General features: G+C 48.8%; 1 protein-coding gene across 3 annotated transcripts in view; it reads left to right on the top strand.

The window, feature by feature from the left end:
- The window catches only part of PRKCE (protein kinase C epsilon), a 502434-nt gene that overhangs the window by 233145 nt on the left and 253774 nt on the right, over nucleotides 1-15515 (top strand). The gene's annotated exons all lie outside the window — the stretch shown is intronic.

The following is a 15515-nucleotide window of genomic DNA, read 5'->3' as shown; positions in this document are numbered from 1 at the left end:
CATTCCTAAAGAATGAGAGTTTTGGTCTTGAGATTAGTATGTGCTTGGGTAGTATTTAAGGAATAGGAAGCCACTAACAAGAAAGAGGAGTGAGTGTTTGGAATCTAGAAACTTGGTTCTACCATATATTCCTCACATACCTTTGGTAAATCCAGTTTCCCTTTGGTTTTCCTGTCAGGTTATACCGTAAGTCAAATAAACTAATGCAGTTGAAGGCCCTATGTAAACCATAAAGCAATAAAGGAAGCTGGTTGTTTCTGTCATTATCGCCACAACTGTTGTTATTGTTGGAAAGAGGTACTGCTGTGGGAGACACAGGAGTGGGGCATAAAAACGGACTGGGGATTGAAAACTATTCTAACCAGATTAGTATTCCTGAGGGCTGGCTCAGGAATAGAGGCAACGCAGGAATAGAGGAGGCCTGTCTTGACCATAAACTCACGTGAGGCTGTGACAGTTACAGGGATTTCTGTGAAGGACCATGTTATCTTGGGTCTTTTGGGACACTGAGGCCTAGTTCTTGAGAAAGGCAACAGTTGGGGTAGAAAGTACCAGGAAGGCAACATTCTCTCACCTTTGGAACCAGAAAGCCCCCAGTTTTCTTAGACTTGTCATCCATACATTTATTGCTTCAGGAAATATGTATTTATTCCCAGATGGGTGTCAGGGCCTCTGCCAAGGGATATGGCAACGTGTGTAGGTAGGCCACAGCCTTTTCTCTCCAGCAGGAAAGACTGATACACAGTCATTTCGAGTGGAAGACTGAGCCTTCGCAGGCAGCCTCACCCCCAAAGCCTAGATTTGAGTTGCAGGAAATAGTTTTCTCAGATGGCCATATTCTCTCAGAGGTCACATAGCTCTGAACATTTTATGTCTAGAAATTAAACTTTTTTCCTGCTGATGTTTATAGGCTCTCAGAGTGTTGGGCAAAGATAAAGCCAGGTAGTTGTGTTCAGATGGCCGTAATCTCCACTCCTTTTTCCCTCCAAGTCTTGATGGCCCATGCCACACCATTTCCAGAGGCCCCTTCATGCTTGTCCAGAAGGGACAGGCCTGAAGTTAGTGCTGAACAGACCAGCTCCTGCCTGAGGTCCCGCTTGCTGTTCATCGGGGCTGTTTGATACTAGTATGGGGAGAAAGCTACCCAGCAGGTGGTTCTCTTTACTTGGACTTGCTGACAGGTATAGTGTAAGGTGAGTCTAAGTATTCAGAAGTAATCCTGTGCTAATTAGCTCAGGCTGAGCTGTGGAAGTTAAATTATTTTTGTTTAGCGGCTTGTGACTGCTGCCTATGTATGCATTAGGTGGTACGCCAAGTCACATGCAAAGGTTGTTCTCATTAGATCCATTAATCAACAGCAGACATAAGGAGAAACTGTTGGTGCAAGTAAAAGGCAATTGACAACCCAAAATGCGAAAAACAAAAACAGACCCGGAAAACAACAAGTGTTGATGAGGAGAAGTTGGAAACAGGTGGAAAACAGCATGACATTTCCTCCGAAAGTTAAACCTAGAACCTGCCATAAGATTCAGCAGTTCTGCCGTCAAATGGACACCCCAGGGAATTGAAAGCAGGGGACTGAGCAGATCTCTGTACACTGCTGTTGAGAGCAGCATTATTCACAATAGCCAAAAGGTGGAAACAATTCAATTGTCCGTTGACAGATGAATGAATTGACAAGGTGTGGTATATGTCTACGATGGGATTCTCTTCAGCCTCTAAAGGAAGGAAATTCTGGTACAGACTACAGTGAGGATGAAGCTTGAGGGCATCATGCAAAGTGAAATAAGCCAGACACAAAGGGACAGATCTTGTATCATTTCACTTAAATGAGGTACCTAGAGTGGTCACATTCATAGAGACGTAAAGTAGAATGGTGGTTGCCAGGGGGGAGGGGGGAATGGAGAATCAGTGTTTAATGGGTGCAGATTCAGTCTGGGAAGATGAGAGGGTTCTGGAGATAGAGAGTGGTGATGCTTTGCACAATAAAGTGAACGTCCTTAATGCTTCTGAACTGTACACTTAAAGATGATTAAATTAATACACACTAATATACATTTTGTCACAATGAAGTTAAACATTTTTTAATGCAAGTGGTTTACAAATTGATGCTGCTAGGCCTAGGCACTGGGGACAGCATTGGACCAGGCAGAGGACTTGACTGCAAGATCTTTCAGATTATTTTCTACTGATGGGAGGTGGGCAATAAACATTTAACAGACAAGAAGGGCTGTGTGGGTACCGTAAGGACTTTGAGAAAGATAAAATCAGGTAGTTGATGTGGTCTAGAACCACGTCCTGCGTGTGCATGGGCTGGGGGTGCTTTAGCTGGGGAAGCCTGGGAAGGACTCTGAAGGGTCAGCATTTGGGCAAAGTCCTGAATGATACAAAACAGTCTGATCCACCAGAACCTACCGAATATATTTGAACTTCATTTTACCTGAAATCATATTGGTATTTCTGAGATACAGAAATTGATGCAGAATCCAAAGCTTATTTGAACTGTGTTGCAAACAACATTCCAAGTATTCCTGATTGACACCTTGAGGATCGAGATGGGGACAAGCAAAGCATTAGTGGCTTAGAATATTAAAATATTTCTTGCTGAATTCCAAATGTTCAGACCTAGTAATGTTTTCACCCAGGCAATGATATTAACTGGTTCACATATTGTTCATTTAACACTTTCAGGATTTAAATGCAGTGGAAGCCTTCTTGGGAAGACTATTATGCCTTTTAGAAAACAATTGATTTACAAAAATCAGTTATTACTGATATTTTTATCACATTATCATTCAGGAGGAGATCAGTCTATTTTTTACCCTAGAAACCAAGGCTATTTATTTAAAGCTTTGTGGAGTTTTAAGGTTTTTTTTTTAACAACTTACAATGGAAAGAAAACAGCTTCTGGGACAATGAAGTGAGCGCACAGTTGATTTGTACAAGGTATTTAGATTTCCCATTATGTATTTTAGAGACTCCCCTGTTTTTGCCCAGATTTGTCTTTTTAAGTCAGAGTCTCAGGGCAGAAGATGAGGGCCCCCTGAGGACCATGGGAATGCAGTTGAATTGTTAGAAGTTTGCACCGCACAGGCCTCGATTTGTGATGGAGCTCACAACACAATGTCTGTAAAACCCTGAAGTTCAGCCAGGCACATTATAAAAGAGTACAGTGACTTCAGAGTTTGAGATCAGTCATTTTGCAAATGGTTCTTTTTTTATAAGAACACATGGCTGCCTTTGCCTTAGGATACTGCAGTGGTATTTCCCAGGAAAGAAGCACGGGGCTGTGGGTCCCATAATTGTTGGGAATTTTGACTTATGAACTTAACTGAGAAGTCACTCCAGCTTGAAGAAAATCAAGTCTTTCTCACCCCCAGGAATTTGGGTCAGAGTTGGGGCTTCTGCCAGGGGAGTAGTGACTGATGTGACCACGTGTGGCTCAGGAAACAACGCTGAGATTGATCTTTGATGGTTCATGGCACATGAGAGAAGCCAGTTCATAGCTCTTCTAGGGAAACCGTCCGTTTCTTGCCCCTGAAATTTGCAACAGTTAGAATATGGGTGCATGAATAGACATAATTCTGTCAACAAGCATTTGCTAAGGCCTGCTGGATGCCCAATCCATCTTGCACTAAGTGGCTGTAGTTAAGCAGGAAGACTCTTGCTCCCAAGTAGCTTCAAGTCTCTTTGGAGAACCAAAATATATAGAAATGAAAGAATCAGGAAATAATAGCTAAAAAATCAGGATATTTGGATCAATGTCCTCAAGGCAAGCGATTTGTGCTGACAGTAGGTGCTGATTGAATAAGATCAGGTAATCAAGGAGGTGGTCACTGTGGGCTGGAGAGGTGTGAGGTTAGGGAGCCTTCTTGGAGCATGTGGAGCTTGGGGAAGGCCTCGACAAAGGGCCATGACTGAACAGGTCTGGAAGCGAGGCTAGGAAAAGACTGGAAGAACCCAGAAGAACCCCAGACCGAAGTAAGGAATAGAAATACTAACTCAAGGGTTAGTTGTTAGTTAACTCAAATATTCATCTGTTTCTAATATCCAACGTGTTATCTGTAGGGTTTGTAGGTATTAAATGGGGGAATTGGAGGCCAGTGGGCTCTGTGGTCACGTAAGTTTGGATAGTGCTAGAATAAGCAAGAGTTTTCTTGCTGCAAGACTCCTCAGGCCTTTTATAGGCTGACATTCACAGTGACTTTCCCAGATGGGCATATATAACATGCAGTTTCCTGCTTATTTGACCACAGAACCATGTCTTTTCTCCAGGAGGTTCCTGCAGGAATAGAGCTCCAAAGAGTATAATCGAGTTGGGGAAATGCTAACCTAAATGATTTTACTTCCGTGTGTTTTTTTCAGTGCAAGTCACTAGCAATAAAGTCATGTTTTCAGTGGTCTTGAAAGCCCAAGGGGATTGATTGGAAGGAATTTAGAGGGACTTCATTTAAAGAAACCAGCAAATAAGTGGTCCTGCAAGGATGCCCAGCCTGGAGTGAAATACCATCTTAGTTCAGAAGTTATTCCCCAGGATATGAATACACACATAACATAGCCTTTACAAAATAATTGTTTTTGTTACTGTTATGCCCTTGCTTCTGTTAAAATACGGGGAAGGATTTCGTATCCACACCATAGCCTCACTGTAGCGACAGAGCCTTGAAGGTTAGCTGGCACTGGGGACTTGCCAGATAAAATACAGGATGCCCAGCTACATGTGAATTTCAGATCAACTCTGCATAATTTTTCAGTATAACTATGTCCCAAAATACTGCATGGGACATAATTGCACACAAAAATTATTCATTGTTATCTGAAATTGAAATTTAACAAGGCATCTGGTATTTTTATTTTCTAAATCTGACCCACTTGCCCAAGATGCTCGGGGAGCCTAGCCACGCTAGGACCAGAAAGTGACTTACAGTGTAAAGGCAAGGTAACGTGGATGTATTTCCAGTTCCTGAGAGCCTAGGCCCTCCCTCTTAGGAGATGTGTGACTACAGCCTCAGGCCCCCTCCCTGCGCTCGCCCCGTTCTCCTGGGCGTGGGAGAGTTTGTATGTGAGAGGTCATAACCTTTACTTGGCTCACACACTTTTACAAACAAATGTCAGATCCAAAATTTACCCCCAAAAGCACAGATCCGAAAATGTAAAATCCTATAATTTTGTAGGAAGAAGCCAGTTGTGTCTGAACCTAGAAGTCTTGAAACCAAAAGAACTGTAAATGAAGGTTGGCCGGGGAGAGCTATCCTCGGTTGGGATACACAGACTCTGGTGTCCCTTTCCCTGCTGGGAAGTGGAATATCTCCTTTCCGTGTTTAGTGATGGGATGGTTGTTACTAAAAGGTCAGGCCTTATCAGTGGTCTCTGCTCAGGGATATCATCAGGAGGAGAAAGAATCAAACCAATCTCTTTGTTGGAAAGGTCTTCCCAGGATCTGCTGGGTGGCTGGACTGCCCACCACAGCTACCCTCCTCTTCCTGATGACCCCCTCCCCCCACCTGCTCTCTGCCCCAGGAGCCCACCTTTCCCCAGCCATGCATGGGACGTGCTCCTGACAGCAGGGACTTAGGAGGAGGTTGGAAGCAGCTCCTGTGCAGTGGATGGATGTTGGTGGCCCTGAGTGAGGAGTTGGGGGACACTGGGGAACTGGGCTGTGGGGGCATATATGAGGGTCAGGGCACGGAGCTTCTGCTGATCATTATAAAGACACTGGTAGGGACTCCAAGTCGCCTCTGCGGGCATTGTGACACATGGGTGCCACCAATGTTAATCACACCACTGGTGCTTGCCGTATCCTATGGCAACGGCAGCTCCTTGTTAATTCAGTGAATCTGGGGGCAGGCAGTGGTACAGGCCACTTCACATGGGCTTGGGGGAAACCCCTGGATTATGAGCATTCTTTATTTATGGTCAAGGCCCAGGAAACTCTTTGCTTGCTCTTCAAAATTCCTGCTGCCCCACACCACCACCCGTTTTGGAATTTGGTAGTGGAAATAGAGGGGAGCTCCAAAAAAATTTATTCCAGAGGTCAAGCTGAATCCTAAATAATGAGTCCATTAGGTTCCACAATCAATATCCAGCTTCTAAACATGATGTATATTGACGAGCTGACTTCTAGGAGACTAGTACTAAGGGAATTGGAATCCATTTTACCGGGGCCAAATTGGTTGTTGATGGGCCATAGTAGACCATGACTTTATAATCAGCTAAAGATATCCTGCAGTCTAGTAAAACACAGCTTCCACACGTCGGAGCCCTTTGTGCTTTCCTGAAAGCCTGGCAGAGCAGTGTTTGCATTGAGCCCTGTATCATGGCCCTGTGGGCTCTTCCTAAAGGACAGAGGGGCCGGCCACAGCCCCAGCTGAAGCCTCTGCAGGTACTGAGGTGAACAGGAGCCCGGCAGGAGGGTGGAAGCCGGGGGCAAAGCCCCTCAACTGTGATGTGAAGGCAGGCTGTGTACTGAAGGGCTCATGGGGACTGGCTCTTGTTCCTTGCAGTCCAGAAGCACACATCCTTCCCTTAACCGCTTCCCCAGCTCTGTTCTCAGGACCCCAAACTGGGTGAGACATGGCGCCTATACTGGGAAGCCGTTTTCTTTAAGACCTTTATTCTGAGAGTCTCAGTGGGAGGAGGGCAGTTTGTGCATAGCATGATGTGCGTGTGTGTGTGTCTGTGTGCGAATGTGCATGGGCAGGGGAAGCTGGGAGGAGGGCTGCCTTCAGTGAAGCGCTCCGGCCTTCCTCCTCCTCCCACCTCCTCCCACCTCCTCCCACCTCCTCCCACCTCCTCCCACCTCCTCCCACCTCCTCCCACCTCCTCCCACCTCCTCCCACCTCCTCCCACCTGCATGTCCCCAGGTCTGGAGCGTGACGTGCTTTCTGGTCGTACGTTGGAATCTCATATGGATTTTCCTAATTAGCTGGGCCATGGGCAGTCGAAGAGTCTTGGCCCCTGGACTGTCGGGCATCTCCTGCCCACCGGGGCCGCTGCTAGGTGCGGCGATGCTGGGTCTGAGAGTCTAGCCCGGCTTGCACAGGGTACAGGCAGCTCTGCCTGGGCCGAGACCACAGGGCCAGGTCACTGCCAATGTTTACAGAACAGGTTTCTGGAGGCAGGAAGTTGAAGGTAATTAGGCTAATTAAACCCCTATAGCTCACCAGCTGCAAAATTGCTCTGAGAGACTCTGAAGATTGAAAAGCGTGCGTTTACTAAAACAAAGCCCAAACTCCCACAATTAAACAAGGTGAGGCCTTTCTACCTGTGGGGCTATGCACGGCTTGGTTTAAGCCAGGTGGGAAGGAGGGAGGAGGGTGCAGGGTGCGTGCTTTCCCTGATTGTCTTTCACCTGGTTCTGAACACAGGCCTGGCTGGTGTGGATCTTGGGGTCATCCCTCGATCTTATCGCTGGGAAGTAGGCGGGTGGCTGTCTCTGTCTTGACAGGGTGATGTGCTCCCCGACATGTCCCCTGATTAAGGGGCAGCAGGAGCAAAGGCCATGCTGTGTTACTGCCGGTCTCCCTGGGTGTCAGTATTCCAGCAGCTTCCAAGATACCTGGCTGAGCGTGCAAGCTCTGTGGAGAGGCCCCAGGCCAGCACTGACTGAAACTCTTGTTGGAGACTGTCCCACCCTTGGCTGGGGAAGGGGTTTGCAAGGTGTCTGCCTATTGTACTCCCTGCGGGCTGCACTGGATTCTGCTGGTCAGTCCAGATCCAGAGAACCTGGTGGGGGGCCCCGGTGGAGTGCAAGGGGCAGAGAGGGGGAATCTCTCATGGCCCTCCACAGACACCATGCGGGGAGGCCTCCTTGGTCAGCTCCAGAACAAGCCAGGGGAGGGGTAAGTGTGGTAAGAGATAGAGGAAAGGAGTCCAGGGGTCATCCTACGTTAAATTGCTCAAGGTTAAATGATGGACTGTAGAAGTGATTGGATCAGCAGTGGAGGAGTAAGCCCGAGAGAGAAGAAAGTCCAGGCTTACATATCACAGAGAATCAGACTGGGAGTAACAGGGTTTTCAGTGGATTGGCAGTTGGCAAAGGGAGAAGTAAATCAACCCCCTGTTGAGCAACTTTCAGGAGTCAGAGGCAAGACCAATTAGATACTGAGGAAACATTTGAATGCACCAGATTGTATTTGGGTTCAGAGGTCAAGAACGTCTTTGAGGCCATACTGTGTTTTCTGAAGAGCTTCTGGGGGTCACTCTCCTGTGCAATTAGGAAAAAACTAGACTCGACTGGATTTGTCCCTGACCAGGTGGTAGCCAAGGATGGAGCACATTTCTCTGAGGGCTTCCTGATGGAGACCGGTGAGGTGGGTGTGGCTGACCCCTGTCACGCATCTTGTGTTTTCCCCCAGCCCAAGAGCCAGTCTAGACAACGGTCAAGGCCGTCAAGGCAGGCCTCCTCTCTGAGCCCCTGTGGGACTCCAACCTGGAGCTCCAGCTGGAATCACAGCACTTCTCTGTCACTTTCCACAGGAGTGACCATGAGCAAACTCCTTGACTCTGGGTCTCCGGGCCTTATCCTAAACCGGACCCTGTTGTGCTGATAGGGTCAGCATGCGTAAGGTGCTGAGAGCTGTGCCTGCCGCCTATATTAATGAATAAAACATGTCCAGAATGATCTGTTCATCCCAGTGTTCACTTCCTGTAGTTCTGTTTCATCTTCTACAAATCTCTAAGGTGCAGAGGGACTTTCTCCCCATTTTGGAAAAGGGGAAAACACAAGGGGACTTTGGAGACCTTGACAGAGTGCCCATGGCTGGTTAGTGGATGGGCAGGGTGGAAACCAAGAAGCCAGAGCCGTTGACCATACCACTTTCAGAGGGGAAGGAATTGCATCTGAGCCCCTCCACTTTCCTTCAGTTTCCCAGTCTCATCATCCACTATAGGGGCCCGCTTCCCGGGCACGGAATGAAGACAAACTAACAGATGACTAGGTCAGTCCTCAGCGCCTGGAGAAAGTAAGTGCCGAGGAGGTGGGGGAGGGGACGGCGCTGCAGGCCAGGCGCTGCACAGCCTGAAGAGGGGACTGACCCCGCGGTCTGGGTTTAAAGGCCCAGAGTGCAGCCTGCTCCCAAGTGCTAAGGAAGTGTGATTGGAAGTGACCACTCCAGCCTCTCAAGTTCTTTGGACAGAGGCCTAGTGAACTGGAAAGGCGAATTTCCCACAGCACTGAAGAGGCTGAGGTCACCGGTTGTCCCCGAGTAGAGAGGAGGAGAAAGCCGATTTGGCCTATGGGCTTCTTGCTGAAAAGTGACACACCCGGATGGTGGTCCTTCTCTGTACCAAGTGATCAGGAGGCAGGGGCTGCCAGAACTCATCAGGATCAAGGCAGGTGGGTGAAGCTTACCAAACACCCCCCAAGGAGTGCTCACCCCGTCTCCTACCCCTTGGGTACAAGAGCAGTGCTTCTCAGACTTGAATTGCACCAGGGAAGCCCGGGCATCGCACTGCAATGCAGGTTCTGAGTCAGTGGGTCCAAGTACAGCCGCAGGTTCTGCATTTCTCCCCAACTCCCAGTCTTGCCCATGCGCTGTTCACGGACCTGGCCCAGTGGTGAGGGTGTAGAGGGCGCATGGGCATGGGCCGGATGTCTTTTCCCATCGGTGTGCTCCGCTTCTGTTTCCCTTGTGCATGGCTTTTATTTTCCTCCTCAGGCTCACAGGTTTCTCAACACCAGCCGGATGGGAACAACACTCAGGCTAATGAGGTCCCACTGGGGCAAAGTGGAGGACCTCTCTGAGAGCACATTGCTCTGCTCTCCCCGAGAGGGAAGGGTTATCCTCCAGGGTGGGTGCAGCCCTAGAGAGAGGGGAGCAGGCTGGCTGTGCAGCTGGCAGATTGGTACCTCCTGCTCCTTCCTCTGAGCCCCACAGTCATCTGTTCAGGCAGCTTTCTACTTAGCGCTCTGATTTCTGTGTCCAATCGATTGGCCACATTTTGTGCCACAGAAAAATGCATGACTGAGTTTTGACCTTGAAGCCAGCCGGCCAGCCATGCAGGCTTCTGTCTTTCACTGTCTCTTTGAACTCTGAAAAAGGTTAGGCAGGAAAAGCAGTAAGCCGTTTGACTAAAATAACGTGATTAGTAATGCGACCTCTTTGCATTAAATCCTGCATTTATTAATAATACGATAATAGCGCTCTTTTCCATTTGTGGATTATATTCTGTTTTACAAAGCACTTTCATCACCATTATCTTATTTGATACTCAAACGGCCATTATGAGATAAAAGATTATCATCTTCAGGAAACTGAGGCTCAGATTGGTTTATGAGCTTGCCAGGATCACAGGGTGCTGAGAGGCAGAACTGGGATGTGGGTGCATATTCATAGGGAGTGGAATTAGTTGAACCAGTTGCTGATCCCCTGGGTCGTAATTCGCCCCAGCCCAGGCCTCGTGATGCCATATCAGAGACGACACTCATAGTGTGGCCTGCCTGCAGCTGGGTGTTAGGACTCCTCCTGAAATGACAGTGGCCACATTGTTACTTAAGTGCATAGCCGAGAATGCTCTGAAGTTTAAAAAAGTGTTTTTTAAAAAAAACAAATAAAGCGAACAACACCAGCAAAAACCAAGCCATAGAGTATATAAGCTAGAAAGCGTGTTTTAAGTTACTCAGTTCTCTTTCACTTTCTCTCAAACTCGCGTGCATGCACACACGCTTTGCCTGGTTTTCCTGGCTTGGTTGACATCCCTCAGGAAAGCATTTAGCAAAGCCAAGCAGGGGGTCATTTGTGTGGTGCATGTTGGACTCCTTTCTGGAACGGTTCCTCCAGGTCACCACACCTTTCTTTTGCCTTCAGGCAGGCATATCAAGCCCCTGGCCGTGACAAGGTGGGATGGACACGTGGCCAGCCACAACTGAATTTGCCCCAAACCTTCTTTAGGCTCCTATTTCACAGGCTGCTTCCAGTTGCCATGGAGACGGTCTACTGCCTTCTCCCTCAAATAGAGCTGGAATCACACTTGTGCGTCTGTGCAAGGTGGAAGTGACAGAGCGGCCTGTCTGTGAGCGCCCCTTCCGGTACTCTCGCCCCCAGCTGAGTGCCCTGGAACCTGTGAGGAGGGCCCTGAAACTCACCCTACAGAGTACTTATAGCAAAACAGGACACCTGAGAACAATCCCTTCTAAGCTCCTTTTGTAGTTAATGATTCCAGGAAAGTAGCTAAGTTGCTGTGTAAAAACAAAAAAAGAAAAGAAAAAAGAAAAACAAGTCACCAAGCACAAGGAGAGCCTCACCATAAAATGGGCTCTGAAGGCCACTGCCACTGGGACCCAGTTCTGGAGTCCCTACAGCTGCACGCACCGTTTCCAGGTGGGGTAACTGGGAAATGAAAGAAGGTGATGGCGGGGAATCTAGAGAGTCCTCAAACAGGGATCCTGCCCCAAAAGGATTTGCCATCTGGAGGGAAGACAATCCTGCACCCATTATCCAGCACTGCATCAGGGTTCCAGCTGTGCTGTGGAAAGGAGACTGGGAGCGCTTCCCCCAGAGGCAAGCTGTGGAGCAGGTCGTAATTCTTCCACTCATGAGCTCGGGGACTTGGGTGGCTTGTTGGTATCTGGGCGCCTTGACTTCTTAGGTGGCTACGAGCTCAAAGTGAAATGGTGCACGTTGAAGAGCCTAGCATGGTGGCTTGCACATAGCAGGCCTTCCCTGAACACTCCTAGTTCCATCCTTCTTTTCCTTCCCACTTATCAGAGGAGGGTGGAGCAGTGGCGGAGGGGAAGGAAGGGTGCAAGGCGAGGGGTGGGGGCGGGGGTTGGAGCTGCAGGCGTGGACAGGGAGCAGGGACGCATACCGGATTCCACAGCACAGCAGCAGAATATGCAGCATGGAGGCGCATGGCGCGTATGTGCTTAGGGGAGCTTGTCCAGAGTCCTGGACATGTGCAAGAGGCATGGAAAATAAGGCAGGAGGTGATGCTGATCACAGAGAGGGTCACTGGTTTCCACATTAGCTGTGCCGATTGCTGTAGGCGGCCCATAGCAGTGCACTGTTGCTCAAACCTAAGCAAAGGCCTGGGTGTTCTGCCTTTACCCAAGAGATATGGACCTTTGGCGTTGTCAGCCTAAACGGGTTTTCCTTACAAATTTCTTCTGACTGGAATCCAGAGGAAACGCTTATCAACCAACATTACGAAGAGAGATGCGTTCTTTAAAACGACAACAAAAAAGCTGTGTCTTTTTTGCTATAAGCACCTTCCCCAGCCCCACTGCTACATTTCTCAACCCCCCTCCCCAACATTTCTCAGGAAAAAAAAAAAAAAAAGGAAAAAGAAAAACAACGAATCACTGAGGAAACAGGCCTCAGAGTAGACCGGGCCTGCAGAGGGCTAGGTGATGAGTGTGCTGCCGGCTCAGAAGTGCTGCATTATGCATGCAGAGCGTGGTGGTCCCTTGGGATAACGGGTCACCAAATCCCAAATGTGACTGGCAGCAGCTGTGACTCCATTTCCGGCAAGGCCATGCTCCTGGGCTGTATGTGGTTTCATTTCCCCTAAACCCTGGAGACCAGATGAGAAATTGATTTTAAGGAGTATTCTTTGTAAGCCCTACCCGAAGGCAGGGGATGGATTGATCAGATGACCACTCAGAGCCTCTGTGCATCTTCTGAGACTTTGGGAATCTGGTCCGCTCATGGTATCTGGCTTCAAGGACTGGAGGCAGTGTGGTGCAGCAGTCACAGGCAGGCGCATTTACAAAGAAACTAGAGAAAAATAGGGAATGTTTAGTTTGCTAGGGAGCCAGGAGAATATTGCCTAAACCTGTTGGTAACTGAATTTAAGGAAGAACCCCGAGAGTGGCTTCTCACTAGTGGGGCGTATTGGTCATAGCAATAAGGAAAACGCCAGGATGAAAGCAAGCGTTTCCCAAACGCACTCCTAATCTCACTGGATTCTTGCAACACTCTGAAAGTCAGGCAGGGAAGGTGTTATCCTGCGTGATAGATGAGATGCGGGGTACTTGTTCTGCCTGAAGCCACGAGGCTTGTCAGTGACAGATGAAGGCCCCATGGTCCATGCCTCCCCAGCTGCAGGTCAGTGGCACTGCCCTCTGAGCGTGCTTCAGGTACAAGGAAGGTCAGAGAGGAAGGAAATCACAATCAGGGATCACCCCCACCACCCTGCGTCTGCTTTGCCTTCAGTTGAGGGAGGAAGGCACTTTGCCTTGGAACTGTAACTTCCTGCGGGGTGGGTGGGGGCCGGGTTCTGCCATACACCGCAGGGCCCTGACTGCAGAAGTTGAGACTCCAGCCTTTGTCAGAGAAGGCATCTGACAGCTCCTGGCAGGGGTGATAATTCAGGAGGCTGGAAGGAGCCTCCCTGGGGACATTTGAAAGACAGGCTTTGCAGGTGGCCTGGAGTGGCCTCAGAGACCCATCATAGAAGCATATCTTGCCAGAAAACACCACTGGAGCAGCAAGGACCCATTCCTGGCCCCTGGCTTCAGCCAGGTGGAGGCTTCTAATACAGAATAGCTTTCAAAGGAAAAGTTTTAGCAAGTCTGTGATGTGGAAGGTTTGGAAATGACAAAACAGACTGACTTAGCTCAGGTGTTGGGAAAGGGCCCACCTGTACATTTGTAGCATGCTGCCTGGGAGCTTCCTGGGGGCCACCAGCTGACCCCACCAGAGCCGGAGTGAGCATCCTGATGAAGTTCAAGCCCATACCTCATGGGGCTGCTCAAGACAGAGCAATAGCCGTGATGTTGCTGCAGTGTGTGGAATTGGCACTCAGGAGCCTCTTAATGAGGGAGCTAGACAAGTATCCCATGATCCGTGTACTCTCTAGCCCCCGGATTTACGGAGAAGACAGAGCCTGTGTTTGCTTTGTGTAAGGAGAGATCATGGTCGGACATGAAGAGGAACACTGGGTTCTGGGTTGGATTAGATGATCTCATCTGAGAGCTGCTTGAAGTGTGAGGCCCGGTCTAATCTCTCCAGCCCATTTTTAGGACTTGAGGTGGAAAGACCTACTTAAACATCAGTAGGCCAGTTTTTGTCTACTCGTCCATCTACTCAGGCAACTCTAATACGTTGAGCATAGCCCTGGACTTCTGGGGCTGTAACCTGCTGTCTACCTCATATATAGTCAGGGAGAGGAGCCAGGTGTATAAACAGACATGTTATTGTGCAATACAGTGAGTACTGCTCACCCGTGATACCAGGACTATACTGATAATGCCGCCAGCCAAAATGTGAGTGTTTATTCCTCAAGTCCTAGGAAAACAAGGATCCCTCACCTCCCCCCCGCTTTTTTTTTTTTTTTAATTCTGAGATTTTATTTGTGACCTACAAACTTAACAGAACCTAGTACTTTTCTTCCTAGGTAGAAACATTCAAAAAGCCAAGAGCTATTAGCGGATGCAGTTTTCTATGCGTGTGTAGCAAAGTGTAATTCACACGCTGGTTTCTGAAATAACTTATTGGTGACTTAAATTAGAAGTATGGGTATAGTATAAGTGCTCTGAGGCCATTAGGGAGTCTTACTACATAACTGTTAGGGAGATAATACTTCCATATGTGAATTGAAGAAGTAATGATACAGGCCGGGTGTAGGGTAAATGCCACAGCCCCTCAAATAGCTAAGGTGGGTGGATGGCAGGTCCAGGGACTGAATATGGGTACACAAGAGGCAAGTTCTGTTCGGTCATGTGAAGTTGGGGGTATCTCGAGGACACAGAGCTGGTGGCTCTCTGGGCCTGGAGCTTAGAGGAGTGTTCCATGTTGTTGATGTAGACTTGGGAATTGCCAACATTTGGAGAATCCCAGTGCCAGATGGTCAAGGAAGCGTGTGTAGAAGAATCTGACAAAAAGCAAGAGCCTAAGAAAGCCCCAGATACTTAGACAGGGAGAGGAAGAAGAATCTCCAAAGGAGGAGGGCTGGCCAGAGGAGCTGAAGGAAAACCGGGAGGTGGAGGTGGGGGCTGTTCCCCAAACCAAAGAGCCTTGTGGCACAAAAAGGTAGCTAGTTTCCGATGTTCACGAGGGATCCAGATGAGAGTGGGGCAGCAGCACCTGTTGGAACCTAGCGTCCCAGGTGAGAGCCATCTCAAGAGGAAGCTGAGGCCAGGTGCACTGAAGGGACCAGGAGGGGCCATCTTCAGGACTGTAAGGGGAGGAGAAAGTATGGGTGAGAGTTTTTAATATCCACGACCCACTTGAGGTGGGGTTGTTGTTTTCTGATTACAAAAGAGACCAGGCTCAGAGAGGTGAAATATTTTGTCCCTTTTCACATTACTATTATAAACAGAAACCCCCACTCTCACCACCGCCCCCCCCCCCCCCCCGTTCCCTGCCCCCAGAAAGGTTATTCAGTATTTTCCAAAGGTACTGCAAACAGAGAGTGGCCGAGTAGGGATTCAAATCCCAATATGCCTGGCTCTGAAGTCTGGGACCTTGCTACTCAAAGTGTGGTGCGGGGAGGGACCAGTAACGTGGGCATCACCTGGGACCTGGTGAGAAATGCAGATTCTCAGGCCCTACCTCAGACCCACTCAGAAGCTC

Source organism: Neofelis nebulosa, chromosome 9 (genome assembly GCF_028018385.1).
Source record: "Neofelis nebulosa isolate mNeoNeb1 chromosome 9, mNeoNeb1.pri, whole genome shotgun sequence".
In the NCBI taxonomy this organism is placed as follows: Eukaryota; Metazoa; Chordata; class Mammalia; order Carnivora; family Felidae; genus Neofelis; species Neofelis nebulosa.
The sequence above is the reverse complement of the archived record's forward strand: the minus strand, read 5'-3'. Positions and strand labels throughout refer to the sequence as shown.